Source organism: Entelurus aequoreus, linkage group LG01 (genome assembly GCF_033978785.1).
Source record: "Entelurus aequoreus isolate RoL-2023_Sb linkage group LG01, RoL_Eaeq_v1.1, whole genome shotgun sequence".
NCBI classification, from domain to species: Eukaryota; Metazoa; Chordata; class Actinopteri; order Syngnathiformes; family Syngnathidae; genus Entelurus; species Entelurus aequoreus.
The window spans coordinates 21,745,026-21,761,460 of NC_084731.1; the positions used below are offsets into that span (position 1 = coordinate 21,745,026).

Consider the following 16,435-nt stretch of genomic DNA (forward strand, 5'->3'; position numbering starts at 1 on the left):
TCAGATTTTAATTGAAATTTTTTTATTTTTTTTTATTTTTAATATCCTATTCCAAAACCAAGTCCTCATAATTCCTTACTTTTTTTCCCACCCCTCCACCCTTTTAATCACCACATGCGCCCTCACTCACCCACAGGTGCCCGTGGCGCATTATTGTGCCGCAGCGTATTTTCCCGCCGTCACCACGCGGGCGCGTGTTTTTTTTTTTTTTTTCCCCGCGCCGCGCGGGCGCGCACGCACGCACAAAAGAGAGCAAGAAGCCCACTGTGGGATGCGCACATTGACACGCCATCTCCACTCAGTGGCATCGCTGTCCTCCCGGCTGGTTGGCCGCACACCTCGGAGCGCTAACAACCAAGGAGCACCGCGCCTACACCACCACCCCACCGTGGGGCTGCTCCATCACTGCGCGGGTGGGGGATTTTATTTGGTTGGATGCGGCGGAGGCGCACCTTGAGGGTGCAGAATAAAGTAAAGCGCGCCGGGGAATAAAACCTTCTAGTGGGAAAAATGGAATTAAAACCCACACAGTTCCAAGAAGAAGGGAAATATCACAAGAGAAGTAAGTACAATTTTTCAAAATAATGTGCCCAAGTTTGCATATAATTTGCATGCTTAGTCCAAAAAAAAAAAAAAGATTCTTTTTTTTTGGTGAGAAAATGTTCCTATATGAGGAGGGGGGGGTGCATGCTGATGGTGGCCACTCATGCACGGTGCTGATGATTGCGTTTCTAGACAAGCCTCAAATGGCTCTGGTTGGTCCTTGTGGGATGTCCACTGATGGGGCTCATCCAGGGGACGGAGTCCATATGGCACCACGCTGCACAGTTCAAAGGAAAAACTTGTCAATTAGTATTTTTTCCCCCCCCCTAAATTGTGTAAAATAACAACATAACATATTTTGCGTGAGTGATTGGCATATTTTCCAAATACCAGAATGCTATTTTTTTTTTGGTTATTTATCCACCGGTGCACTTTTTTTTCCCCCCCCTGACCCCCACGCCCCCCAAAAAATTCCAGACAAACAGGCAGCATCTTCAAAGTGCCCCCCACTATTCAGCGGGGATTATAATCTTCCTGCCCCCCCCCCTCCCTCCATTCATGTTTATTTATAGTTCCTTTGCACATCAGTTGAGAATATCAAGCAGCAGCTAAATGAGAGGTGAGACGTGTCTTTGAAGCCATGCAGCAAATCATCCCGTAACCGAGCGACATCCAGCATGGCAGTGCCCGGGATGAGTTAGTCGAGCCTAATTTGCTCCGAACCCCGCCCCCCCTCCCCCACGCCGTTAACGGGGGAGAGCGTTTTGAAAGCTCGGCCAAGACAAAGAAAGTTGTGTTGCGTTTTGGGCGGTATCGGACGATGCGATGTTCCCTCAAACTTATTTTGGATCGCCACATGGAGAAAAATGTACTCCCGAGTGGGCCGAACTGGTCAAATCACGGCACGATAACTTCAAAATAAAGACAACTTCAGTATGTTTTCTTTGTTTAAAAATAGAGCGAGCACATTCTGAAATGGTACACATCATAATGTTGTTGGGTTTTTCTTTACACTTACATGTTGCGGTTGATAGTATTCTACCTTTATTTGTCGTTATTTATACTTACTGAATAAATGATGTGAAAATGTTCATCAGTCAACTCATTGGTGTTAATTTTCAATCTATCAAGATAAGAAAATGGTATCAAAATTAAATTATAGGATGTTATTTATGTAGTACAGGGTTGTCAAACTCATTTTAAATCAGGGGCCACATGGAGAAAAATCTACTCCCAAGTGGGACTGGTAAAATCACGGCACGATAACTTCAAAATAAAGACAACTTCAGTATGTTTTCTTTGTTTAAAAATAGAGCAAGCACATTCTGAAATGGTACACATCATAATGTTGTTGGGTTTTTCTTTACACTTACATGTTGCGGTTAATAGTATTCTACCTTTATTTGTCGTTATTTATACTTACTGAATAAATGATGTGAAAATGTTCATCAGTCAACTCATTGGTGTTAATTTTCAATCTATCAAGATAAGAAAATGGTATCAAAATCAAATTATAGGATGTTATTTATGTAGTACAGGGTTGTCAAACTCATTTTTAATCGGGGACCACATGGTGGAAAATCTACTCCCAAATGGGCCGAACTGGTCAAATCACGGCACGATAAATTAAAAATAAAGACAACTTCAGTATGTTTTCTTTGTTCAAAAATAGAGCGAGCACATTCTGAAATGGTGCACATCATAATGTTGTTGGGTTTTTCTTTACACTTACATGTTGCGGTTAATAGTATTCTACCTTTATTTGTCGTTATTTATACTTACTGAATAAATGATGTGATAATGTTCATCAGTCAACTCATTGGTGTTAATTTTCAATCTATCAAGATAAGAAAATGGTATCAAAATCAAATTATAGGATGTTATTTATGTAGTACAGGGTTGTCAAACTCATTTTAAATCAGGGGCCACATGGAGAAAAATCTACTCCCAAGTGGGACTGGTCAAATCACGGCACGATAACTTAAAAATAAAGACAACTTCAGTATGTTTTCTTTGTTTAAAAATAGAGCAAGCACATTCTGAAATGGTACAAATCATAATGTTGTTGGGTTTTTCTTTACACTTACATGTTGGGGCTAATCGTTTTCTATCTTTATTTGTCTTTATTTATACTTTCTGAATAAATGATGTGATAATGTTCATCAGTCAACTCATTGGTGTTCATTTTCAATCTATCAAGATAAGAAAATGGTATCAAAATTAAATTATAGGATCTTATTTATGTAGTACGGGGTTGTCAAACTCATTTTTAATCGGGGGCCACATGGTGGAAAATCTACTCCCAAATGGGCCGAACTGGTCAAATCACGGCACGATAAATTAAAAATAAAGACGACTTCAGATTAGACTTAGATTTAGACAAACTTTATTGATAATGCAGGTTTAAAGTAGACTAAAAATGTACCATAGTAACAATATCAAATATAACATATATGTAATATTTACATATTATATATACAGTATAAAATATATACAGATCTATTGTATTGGTAACAATTTAGGATGGGGAACATATTCACCATTAATTAGTTGCTTATTAAAGTAACAAAGACTTAATTTAGAGTTATTTGGACACTAGGGGAACATATAAGGGTTAGGGTTAGGGTTACTAATAAGCAATAATTCTGAGGTTATTGAGGGAAGACTCTTAGTTAATGGCTTACTGGTTGTATAATAAGGCCATGCAGAATAAGGCATTAATAAGTACTTAATAATGACTAATTAAGAGCCAAAATGTTACTAATGTGCATGTTAATAAGCAACTAATTAATGGTAGAATATGTTGCGGTTAATAGTATTCTATCTTTATTTGTCGTTATTTATATTTTTGGAATAAATGATGTGATAATGTTCATCAGTCAACTCATTGGTGTTCATTGTATTATATCAAAATCAAATTACAGTATGTTATTTATGGAGTTTGATCAGTTTCCTTGACATGTGGTTTATTTTGTACATATGTAGCATCGTCTACAAAGATACAAATAATTGCTATTGCGACACCTAGTGGACGCATTTAGAACAGCTGTTTCTTTAATTCAAAAATTTCAGGTTGATTTTTATACTTAGCAAACTCATCCCGTGTGCCGGATAAAACCTGTTCGCGGGCCGTACGTTTGACACCACAGTTCTCGATGCTGAGGTCGAGGGATGGATCACTGCTTCCCTCTCTTTTTGAGTGGGCTATCTCCCATGCTGGGTGTCAAGCAGCAGCTGAGGGTTGCAGCAGTGTTCCACACAGGGAGTCACTTGGGGCGTCTTGCTGTCTTTCAGGGAATTAATGCTTTTTCACATGAAAATACACAGCTGCACGGGGCAGCGCAGTCACCTGCACAGATGTTCGGCTGTGCGCTAGTAAACATATCTATTATGTTTAGTCTATCGTTAATTGTAAAACCTTTTGCAAAACACGTTCACGAAGCTGTAGATGAAATATGTCGCTTCCATACATCCGCTGTAGCAGAATGCTTATCTCATTAACGTTATACAACACTCAAATGTAAAGAATATTTTTAACCTGCGAGACATTGCTTGCAATTAGGGATGTCCGATAATGGCTTTTTGCCGATATCCGATAATCCGATGTTGTCCAACTCTTAATTACCAATACCGATATCAACCGATACCGATATATACAGTCGTGGAATTAACACATTATTATGCCTAATTTGGACAACCAGGTATGGTGAAGATAAGGTACTTTAAAAAAAAAAATTAAAAAAATAAAATAAGATAAATAAATTAAAAACATTTTCTTGAATGAAAGACAAAGTAAAACAATATAAAAACAGTTACATAGAAAATAGTAATTAATGAAAATGAGTAAAATTAACTGTTAAAGGTTAGTACTATTAGTGGACCAGCAGCACGCACAATCATGTGTGCTTACGGACTGTATCCCTTGCAGACTGTATTGATATATATTGATATACACTACCGTTCAAATGTTTGGGGTCACCCAAACAATTTTGTGGAATAGCCTTCATTTCTAAGAACAAGAATAGACTGTCGAGTTTCAGATGAAAGTTCTCTTTTTCTGGCCATTTTGAGCGTTTAATTGAGCCCACAAATGTGATGCTCCAGAAACTCAATCTGCTCAAAGGAAGGTCAGTTTTGTAGCTTCTGTAACGAGCTAAACTGTTTTCAGACGTGTGAACATGATTGCACAAGGGTTTTCTAATCATCAATTAGCCTTCTGAGCCAATGAGCAAACACATTGTACCATTAGAACACTGGAGTGATAGTTGCTGGAAATGGGCCTTTATACACCTTTGTAGATATTGCACCAAAAACCAGACATTTGCAGCTAGAATAGTCATTTACCACATTAGCAATGTATAGAGTGTATTTCTTTAAAGTTAAGACTAGTTTAAAGTTATCTTCATTGAAAAGTACAGTGCTTTTCCTTCAAAAATAAGGACATTTCAATGTGACCCCAAACTTTTGAACGGTAGTGTATAATGTAGGAACCAGAATATTAATAACAGAAAGAAACAACCCTTTTGTGCGAATGAGTGTAAATGGGGGAGGGAGGTTTTTTGGGTTGGTGTACTAATTGTAAGTGTATCTTGTGTTTTTTATGTTGATTTAATAGAAAAAAAAACAAAAAAACCATACCGATAATAAAAAAAAACGATACTGATAATTTCCGATATTACATTTTAAAGCATTTATCGGCCGATAATATCGGACATCTCTACTTGCAATGCATTAAATAAAATCTCCATTGAGAATGTGCATTGTTTTCCAAAATGTTGATTTAAAGGGGGACCTATGATGATGAAACGTGTTTTCATTGAGGGCCACGTTGCAGTCTTGGCTGCCCTCAGAGGGCCGGCCGCTTGTAACATTAATAAAGAAAACATACATGCGTGATATTGTCACACGATTACCTATGCATATATTTCACCTATCACCGTGAGAAAAAAAAAAATCTGTGGCTTTTGCGGTCCCCAAAAAATGGCAGAATTTTACTATAAAATGTACAGTGAAAAGGTTTCACTCTATTTTGCTGTACAATTCTGGTGATTGAGCTGCCAGTTTTTTGTTAGTTCGTTTGCATGCATAAAAAATATGGTATTACTGTAAATGTAAAAATGGTAACACCGTTTTTTTCTTACGGTAGGATTCTGAAGACCGAGCTGTTTAAAATAAATAAATATATATATAAATAAAATGTATATATAGTCATGTTTACAGTGTACAATTTGATGGATAACTTGCTTTGAAATCGTAAGGCTAAGTAGATATTTACGTATGTTTTTACCCCAAAAATGTATGATCAATTGATTGATTGAGACGTTTATTAGTAGATTGCACAGTACAGTACATATTCCGTACAATTGACCACTAAATGGTAACACCCGAATAAGTTTTTCAACTTGTTTAAGTCGGGGTCCACGTTAATCAATTCATGGTACAAATATATACTATCATCATAATACAGTCATCACACAAGTTAATCATCAGAGTATATACATTGAATTATTTACATTATTTACAATCCGGGGGTGGGATGTGGAGGGTTAGGGTTAGGTTTGGTTGATATCAGCACTTACATCATCAACAATTATATCATCTGAGAAATGGACATTGAAACAGTGTAGGTCTGACTTGGTAGGATATGTGCAGCGAGCAGTGAACATAGTGAGCTCAGAAAGCATAAGAACAAGTATATACATTTGATTATTTACAATCCGAGGAGGTGGGATGTGGTGATAATATAATATCTGTTGCTTTGTTAGATAGATAAAGTGTAAAATATATATAATTTCCTGGCAAAATAAACAAAGAAAGAAAGATAAACTACTTTATTAATGCGTATTATTTCCAGGCTTTCACGGGCCATTCAGAATGCTATGGCGGGCCAGATCTGGCCCCTGGGCCTTGAGTTTGACACCTGTGGTCTAAATTTAAAACAATTTGGGCAGCACGGTGGAACAGGGGTTAGTGCATATGCCTCACAATACGAAGGTCCTGAGTAGTCCTAAATTCAATCCCGGGCTCGGGACCTTTCTGTGTGGAGTTTGCATGTTCTCCCCGTGACTGCGTGGGTTCCCTCCGGGTACTCCGGCTTCCTCCCACCTCCAAAAACATGCACCTGGGGATAGGTTGATTGGCAACACTAAATTGGCCCTAGTGTGTGAATGTGAGTGTGAATGTTGTCTGTCTATCTGTGTTGGCCCTGCGATGAGGTGGCGACTTGTCCAGGGTGTACCCCACTTTCCGCCCCAATGCAGCTGAGATAGGCTCCAGCACCCCCCGCGACCCCAAATGGGACAAGCGGTAGAAAATGGATGGATGGATGTTTTAATAACGATTCGATTGTCAATACCAGGGGTCACCAACCTTTTTGAAACCAAGAGCTACTTCTTGGGTACTGATTAATGCGAAGGGCTACCAGTTTGATACGTAAATAAATTGCCAGAAATAGCCAATTTGCTCAATTTAACATTAACTCTATGTTATTATTAATAATTAATGATATTTACACTTAATTGAACGGTTTAAAAGAGGAGAAAACATGAAACAAATGACAATTAAATTTTGAAACATAGTTTATCTTCAATTTCGACTCTTTAAAATTCAAAATTCAACTGGAAAAAAAGAAGAGAAAAACTAGCTAATATGAATCTTTTTGAAAAAATAAAAAAAATAATGTATGGAACATCATTAGTAATTTTTCCTGATTAAGATACATTTTAAAATGTTGATGACATGTTTTAAATAGGTTAAAATCCAATCTACACTTTGTTAGAATATATAACAAAATGGACCAAGCTATATTTCTAACAAAGACAAATCATTATTTCTTCTAGATTTTCCAGAACAAAAATGTTAAAAGAAATTCAAAAGACTTTGAAATAAGATTTAAATTTGATTCTACAGATTTTCTAGATTTGCCAGAATAATTGTTTTGAATTTTAATCATAATAAGTTTGAAGAAATATTTCACAAATATTCTTCGTCGAAAAAACAGAAGCTAAAATGAAGAATGAAATTAAAATGTATTTATTATTCTTTACAATAAAAAACAAATAAAATACTTGAACATTGATTTAAATTGTCAGGAAATAAGGGGAAGGAATTTAAAAGGTAAAAAGGTATATGTGTTGAAAAATCATAAAATAATTTTTAAGGTTGTATTTTTTGTCTAAAATTGTCTTTCTGAAAGTTATAAGAAGCAAAGTAAAAAAATTAATGAATTTATTTAAACAAGTGAAGACCAAGTCTTTAAAATATTTTCTTGGATTTTCAAATTCTATTTTTGTTTTGTCTCTCTTAGAATTAAAAATGTCGAGCAAAGCGAGACCAGCTTGCTAGTAAATAAATAAAATTTAAAAAATAGAGGCAGCTCACTGGTAAGTGCTGCTATTTGAGCTATTTTTAGAACAGGCCAGCAGGCTACTCATTTGGTCCTTACGGGCGACCTGGTGCCCGCGGGCAACGCGTTGGTGACCCCTGGTCAATACTATTGAGGTACAGGCACATTTTTTTTTAGAACGATACGATCCGAAATGATTCAGTGAGTTGAAATTGATGCAGTAAATTGAAAAAAATGTCATATGACCCCTTTAATCCCTAAATAAGTGCTACCAACTCGCTGTGACGTCACAGACTAGTCAGACTGCAAAACTCCACTAACAGTGCCTGCACCTTATGATTTGACGCTTTGGCATTGTTTACCACCAGTATCCAACATTTTAACATTTTGAAGTCAGAAAAGACTAAATGTCCACCCCTATAAGCTCTTCAAATTGGCATTAAAGTAGGGTGGCAGTTACTCGAAAAGACTCTATATTTAAAATGTGCAATCTGTCTTGGGGCTCCTAATACACTGGCCCAATACTAATGCACCGCCACAGCACATGCAATGCCTAACAATTACTTCTTGACTCTTCTTTTCATTAAGCTCACTGGTGCAGCCTAAGCCATGAAATACAGACATTAAGCCCTGCTTTTATTTGTTAATCACTCCAGTTATTTTTTCCTGTCCTCCCTGGATTATGTGAATTGGGTTGCCGCGCAGGTCTTCAGTCGGAGTAAATTAAGAGGAATCAGCAGACCATTGACTGTGAATCGTCATTCGTCGGCAGAGCAGCTGTGTATCCCCTCCCTCGGTGGCGGATGCTTGTTCTTCTGGGTTATTTTCCAATGTTCTGCTTTGTATGACTTGTGTGTAACGTAGACTTCAGGCTGCTATGATAAATGCTTGATTAGATTCATTGGGAACAAAGCAGCCTTCCAGGAATGGGGTGTAGGGGAACCTGTCACTAACCATATTGTCTATCAATTTCACTCCAACTCAACGACTTTAAAACATGTTTAAAACAATCTTTTACATCAGCATTTCCAGGAAAAGTATTTACCGTATTTTCCGGACTATAAGGCGCACTTAAAATATTAGTTTTTTTACGCCTTATAACCCGGTGCGCCTAATGTACGGAATAATTCTGGTTTTGCTTCCCGACCACGAAGCTATTTTATTTGGTCCATGGAGAAATGAGAAGTGTGACCAGTAGATGGCAGTCAAACATAAGAGATACGTGTAGACTACACTATGACTCAAGTAAACAACACCAAAATTGTATATGTTCCATTGCAAAAATAGAACATTACACACGGCGCTCAAAAATCTGTCAAAATGTTTTAGTACGACTTTGGTAAGCTATGAAGCCGCACCGCTTTATGGATTGTACTGTGCTTCTACATACAAGTATTATTATGGTGTGTGTATAAGGTAAGACATGTTATCTTGAGTTTTGTTTTGCAATATTATGCAAAAGCAACTTGTCTTACTTTCTGGTACCTGCTGATCTGTATTTGGGATCTGCATAAGTCCTGAAAAATTGCCCGCGTCCGTCTTTGTAGTCGATAAGTTTCTTATTTTTCTCTACCTTCTTGTTATGGGACATTCATCCTCCGCTGTTGCCATTTCTAATATAAAGTAGTGTAAAGTTCTTACTTATATCTTTCAGTGAACTCGCCATGAAAGCGTTAAAACATACCGGTGTAGTGAGTTTACATTATTCACCCAAGGAGCTTTAGTTATTAGAGAGTTCTGGTCGGACATTTTTTTCCACGGGACACATTTCCGGCGTAGTTGTTGCACTAGTGAGCCACGGATGAGGAAATGCTGCTCCGTTATTGATTTAAGTAAAGTTTTGATTGAGTGATTGAGACTTTTATTAGTAGGTTGCACAGTGAAGTACATATTCCGTACAATTGACCACTAAATGGTAACACCCAAATAAGTTTTTCAACTTGTTTAAGTCAGGGTCCACTTAAATTGATTCCTGATACAGATATATACTATCATATATACTATCATCATAATACAGTCATCACACAAGATAATCACATTGAATTATTTACATTATTTACAATCAGGGGTGTGTAGGGGGGGGGGGGATATGGACATCAAGTAGTGGACATAGAGAGAGAGAGAGAGAGAGAGAGAGAGAGAGAGAGAGAGAGAGAGAGAGAGAGAGAGAGAGAGAGAGAGAGAGAGAGAGATCAGAAGGCATAAGAAAAAGAAAAAGTATCTGCATTTGATTGTTTACATTTGATTATTAGCAGTTTGAATGTCATTACAACAGTTAGAGCCATCTTTTGACACTTCTTCCACTCCCGTCCTTGCACGCTACACCGCTACAACAAAGATGACGGGGAGAAGACGTTGCCGAAGGTGAGCCACGTAAATAAGACCGCCCACAAAACGGCGCATCCGACTGTCAGAAAGCGGCTTGAAGATGATCTGTGAAACATCATCCATGCAACATTTTGACCAAAGAACCACCATTACATGTTATGTAGACCACAAGAAAGTGTTTTCAATTTAGAAAAAATAAATAATAATATGACTCCTTTAATGCACCTTATAATCCAGTGCGTCTTATATATGAAAAATGGTCATTCTTTGGCGGTGCGCTTTATAATCCGGTGCACCCTATGGTCCGGAAAATGCGGTACAAGGGTTAAAGAATAACTGGTTTACCCAAAACAGTATTGTAAACATTGCGGTATTTTGGTTTGAAAATGCTAGCAATAATCGCTGTAGCATCTGACGTATCAAACAAGAATTTACAGTACTTCCGTTAATGTGTTTTTCTTCTGTAACTATTGACTGGACTGAGAAGTAAACTCCCATTATTCCCTGAGCAGTACGAAGTATGGACACATTTTGGCTCCAAGGAAACACGATGTTGGAATCTCTCGTTGGGTCGACGAATGAGTGGACAAGCGGTTATTTCCTTTTGGCGTAGCTCCTCAAAAAGGAGCGGGGAAATGCAGAAAAAAAAAATGTTTGCAAAGCTAGATGACACGAAACCTCGAAAACGTATAATGTAAGAAGCCAAACTAAAACAAACATTTTCACTGCTTAGAAATTAAAAGTAGAACAAATACGCTGGATGTTTACATTGTCAGTTTAAAGACGCATTGTTTTATTATTTGCCTGTTTGTTAAAACACTGGCTGTTCCTGTACCATTTTTGCATTTAAATATACCCATTAACAGTAAATAATTGTGATTTCAATATTGATGAAAATAATTGTGCTTATTATTTATCATGAAGCCTGAGCTGCATACCTAATTTGGGCAATATGTTGGTGTTAAATTACAGTAAGTTTGTTTTTCCTTAACATTATTGCCACTTCATTTTACACATTATTGTCACAACGTAGTTTTCGCTTACTGCGGGGTCGTTCTCCCAGGAAGGCAAACGGACGACTCCGAACAGGACTTGCAGGTAGGAACATGATTTCATTTTAAGAAACAATCAACGAGGTACAAAACAGAAAACAACCCGAAGGCAAGCGTGCCTATCGCACGCAGAAGCTAAGGCAAAAATTTAGGACAGAAAACTATAGACATGAACCTCACGAAACTGTGGCATGAAACAAACACGCAACTGTGGCATGAAACAACTAGAATTAACTCTGGCATAGAACAAACACAAAACTGTGGCATGAAACCAATACGAAACCGTGGCATATAACAAACACGAAACTGTGGCATGAAACAACTAGCATTAACTATGGCATAGAACAAACACAAAACTGTGGCATGAAACCAATACGAAACTGTGGCATGAAACAAACACGAAACTGTGGCATGAAACAAATAGCTATAACTCTGGCATAGAACAAACACAAAATTGTGGCATGAAACCAATAAGAAACTGTGGCATGAAACCAATACGAAACTGTGGCATGAAACAAACACGAAACTGTGGCATGAAACAACTAGCATTAACTATGGCATAGAACAAACACGAAACTGTGGCATGAAACCGATACGAAACTGTGGCATGAAAAAAACACGAAACTGTGGCATGAAACAACTAGCATTAACTATGGCATGGAACAAACACGAAACTGTGGCATGAAACCAATACGAAACTGTGGCATGAAACAACTAAGACTTACGTAGTCCAGGCATGAGGCAGACAACTAATGACGCCAGGACGACTGACTGGCAAAGGCAGGCTTAAAGAGTCCTTTGATTAGCAGCAGGTGCGCGTGCTGAACACCAGGGGCAGGTGAAAACCATAAGTAGCCATGGTAACTAAAACAAACTCAGGTGTCAAACAGGAACTAAAAGAGTTATAAACTAACAAGAACATAACAAAAACATGATCTGGACCACAGATCATGACAATTATGGCATCTTTACTAGGTAGTCTTTGTTTTTTTTTACCATACCGCAATAATACCGTTCCGTGGCCGTAATACCGTGGCAATATCATAACCGTGAGACTCCATCCCTAGTGGCTTCTCTTTTTCTGTACCATTTTCCAAGTGGTCAAAACGGAGCCTGTAAAAATAAAATGATTGACTTTATGATGGGTGAACAGAAATTCTGCAAGCGTCCTGCATTTAGCGTTTTTCAGCCTGCCCTTCTCTGTGATTTTAATAAGTACCACCTCGTTGGGACTTTTCCAGTGAAAGTCCGAGGTCAGGGGATAGTTTATTATTTATTTTTTTTACGCAGGGAAAATTAACGGAAACGAAGATTTTTCAAAATCCCACATAAATGAGAAAAGGTCCAGTGACAATAAAAAGGGGCTAATTACTTTCATTAAGTTTAGCTTCTGCAGAGGTGAATGTATAATGTCATTGCTAATGTGTTTGTACATCAGATGTTATGCTTATCATTTTTGAAGCCAAGAAAGAGAATAGTCACACCCCAACCTGACATAATCATGGCAAAACCCTAGTTATTCTATTATTCTACTCATTTTGGCCCTATGTATTTAAATGTACGACTCTTATAAAGCAGCTACCCACAATAAGAGCGTTATACTTCTGCATCACTGCTTGTACTTTCTGCATCCTGTAAAACTGCCTGTTTCCTTAACTCCATTAAACAATCTAGAGGTATTTTTCTTCAGCTGGCCAGGAAAAAGCAACTCTCCCCAACCTCTTAAGAAAAGCGGTAACTTTTCCCTCACACTCGAGCAAACATTTCCTTGAAGCCATTGCTCAACGTGCTAAAACTGTGCAATTGTTGCCCGTATAAGTAAGTCAGGCATGCATTGACGTCAATGCGAACCCACTTTGAAAATAAGACAACTGCTTGCAAGGCTCATATCCAATTGCATGAACACATATCTGACATTGCAGGTAAATGTATAGGAAAATGAAACGGATAACAGGTCCCCTTTTGATAAATGTATTGTTTAATTCTTTATTTTTGTACAGGTTGTAAACAGTTCCAGGAAATATACATTGTATACAGTATATGATGTGTGTTTATATATATCTATATATATATCTATATATATAGATATATATATATATATATATATATACACATAAGAATATATATACATATAAGAAAATATATAAGAATATATATACATATTTGTGTGTATATATATTAGTGTTGTCCCGATACCAATATTTTGGTACCGGTACCAACATTATTTCGATACTTTTTGGTACTTTTCGATACTTTTCTAAATTAAGAGGACCCAAAAAACTGCATTATTGGCTTTATTGTAACAAAAAATCTTATAGTACATTAAACATATGTTTCTTATTGCAAGTTTGTCCTTAAATAAAATAGTGAACAAGTTGTCTTGTATTAGAAAGTCAACAAGCAAAGGCTCCTAATGTAGTCTGCTGACATATGCAGTAACATATTGTGTCATTTATCATTCTATTATTTTGTCAAAATGATTTAGGACAAGAGGTAGAAAATGAATTATTAATCTACTTGTTCATTTACTGTTAATATCTTGTTATTTTCTGTTTTAACATGTTCTATCTACACTGCGGTTAAAATGTAATAATCATTTATTCTTCTGTTGCTTGGATGCTTTACATTAGTTTGGAATGATACCACAAATTTGGGTATCAATTCGATACCAAGTAGTTACAGGATCATACATTGGTCATATTCAAAGTCCTCATTTGTCCAGGGACATATTTCCTGAGTTTATAAACATAATATAAATTTAAAAAAAACGAAATGCCAAAAAATATCGACGTAATTATAGTAGTATCGACTAGATACGTTCCTGTACTTAGTATCATTACAGTGGATGTTAGGTGTAGATCCACCAATGGCGTTTGTTTACATTTTGACGCCGGTGAGCTACGGTGTGTAGTGAATCATGTTTAGCTATTCCTCGTCCTGCAGGGACGATACTTGTAAGAAACTTACTTCATTTGTCGCCATGGAGGCGGGGATTAATAATTTAGAAGTAGCTAAAACAGCTAAAAAAGGCTCAAGTCCTCTTCCTGAGGGCGTTTCATTGTTATAGCTTCACCTTTATCGTTAGTTTTTAGGCCAAAATGCGTCCGTTCTCCCTTTTCTGTCTACACACTGTGTCTGCTTGTAAGTACTCAGTGATTGTGCGCTGCCGAACATGCTCATATACTCGTAAAACCAGCAATGACATGATGACGACGGGGGCTCGGGGGTGTATAGTACCGAATATGATTCATTAGTATTGCGGTACTATACTATTACCGGTATACCGTACAACCCTAATATATATATGTGTAATAGAGATGCGCGGATAGGCAATTATTTCATCCGCAACCGCATCACAAAAGTCGTCATCCACCCGCCATCCACCCGAACTAACATTTTATCAAAACCACAACCGCCCGCCACCCGCCACCCACCCGTTGTTATACATCTAATATAGACGATACAAGGCATTCCTGTTAAAGAAATGAGACTGATTCAATGCAGCAGAGACATTCAATGCGTGCCACGCAATAATATCTCTTGGCCACGCATTAGAGCATACTTGCCAACCATCCCGGTTTTACCGGGAGACTCCCGGTATTCAGCCTGAGCTGGAGGCCACGCCCCCTCCAGCTCAATGCGGACCTGAGTGGGGACAGCGGCGACAGTCTGTTTTCACGACCGCTTTCCCACAATATTAACAGCGTGCCTGCCCAATCACGTTATAACTGTAGAATGATTGAGGGCGAGTTCTTGGTTTCTTATGTGGGTTTATTGTTAGGCAGTTTCATTAACGTCCTCCCAGCGCGGTAACAACAACAGCAGTCACGTTTTCGTCTGCCGTAAACTGCAATGTTGTGACACTCTTAAACAGGACAATACTGCCATCTACTGGAAAGCCTCCAGAACACTGAAATTCAAGTATTTCTTTTATTTATATGTATAATAAAATAAATATATATATATATATATATATATATATATATATATATATATATATATATATATATATATATATATATATATATATATATATATATATATGAAATACTTGAGTTGGTGAATTCTAGCTTAAATATATTCCCCTCTTAACCACGCCCTTAACCACGCCCCCAACCACGACCCCGGCCCAACCACGCCCACCCCCGACCACAATTTCTTCCCTCTACAAAAACCTCCCCCCCCCCCCCCCCCCATTCACTTCCGTGGTCATGTTTCCTCTTACATCATTGACAGCGATCGATAGCACTTCGGCTTTGACTGCCCGTCGCTGGAAGGATACTTCGTCTTTGACAGCTGCTGGAATCTGAAGAAATCGATGATTGTTTTTTTTTTTGTACAGGCGCGAAACAGGACAGTCGCGTGCGGGTTAAGGACCCCCGGCAACTTTGTGACTTTATTGGACGCAGCCCCGGAAGTAAATGGGGGAGGAAGGCTTTTGTAGGGGGGAAGACATTTGGCGTGACGGCTGCAGCAGCGCCTGATGAATAATTGCCTGTTTCAAAGAGTGCTGCTCGTTTTTCGTATGCGGGTTAACACATATGCATGTACACTAGATGGCAGTGTTGCCCTGTTTGAGACTGTCACAGCATTGCTGTTTACGGCAGACGACCTGCTTTACGGTAGGACAAAAACGTGACTGTTGTTGTGTGATGTTGCCGCACTGGGTGGACGTTCATGGAAACTGCCTACAATAAACCCACCTAAAGAAACAAAGAACTCGCCCTCGATCATTCACATGGGTAACAACATTTAACTATGTATTTTTTTTTCTGAATTGGTTCAACCGCCACCCGCCCGAATCTATTTAAAATCTATTTTTTTCGTCCGACTCGCGGACTCCGCGGGTGTGCCCGCTAACCGCGCATCTCTAATGTGTAAATATATATACATACATACATACACACACACACACACTCAGTATATTGCAAGTTTTACAGGCTTTTTAGTGACGCCCTACGATGCTGTGTCATGCACACATGCAGCCAGTGCAATTCCGGGAGAGTTCCCTCAGCGAAACCTGAGGCTTTTTTGAACTGATGGGTTAGGATGGTGAGGTTGGAATCCCAGAGAAAGCAGATAGCAGTTAATACGCAGCTCAAACTGAGGAATTCAGCACATTTCTGTCCTGTACAATCCAGAACCGTGTAATTCAACGTGATGGGTT

The 16,435-nt window shown here is 38.1% G+C and overlaps 1 protein-coding gene across 1 annotated transcript in view; it reads left to right on the plus strand.

The window, feature by feature from the left end:
• Positions 1-270: 270 nt before the first annotated feature.
• The window catches only part of cntn3b (contactin 3b), a 166,062-nt gene continuing 149,897 nt past the window's right edge, over positions 271-16,435 (plus strand). Inside the window, exon 1 of the mRNA XM_062045773.1 lies at positions 271-562. The gene's annotated coding sequence lies outside the window, so the exon portion shown is untranslated. The remainder of the gene's footprint in view (positions 563-16,435) is intronic.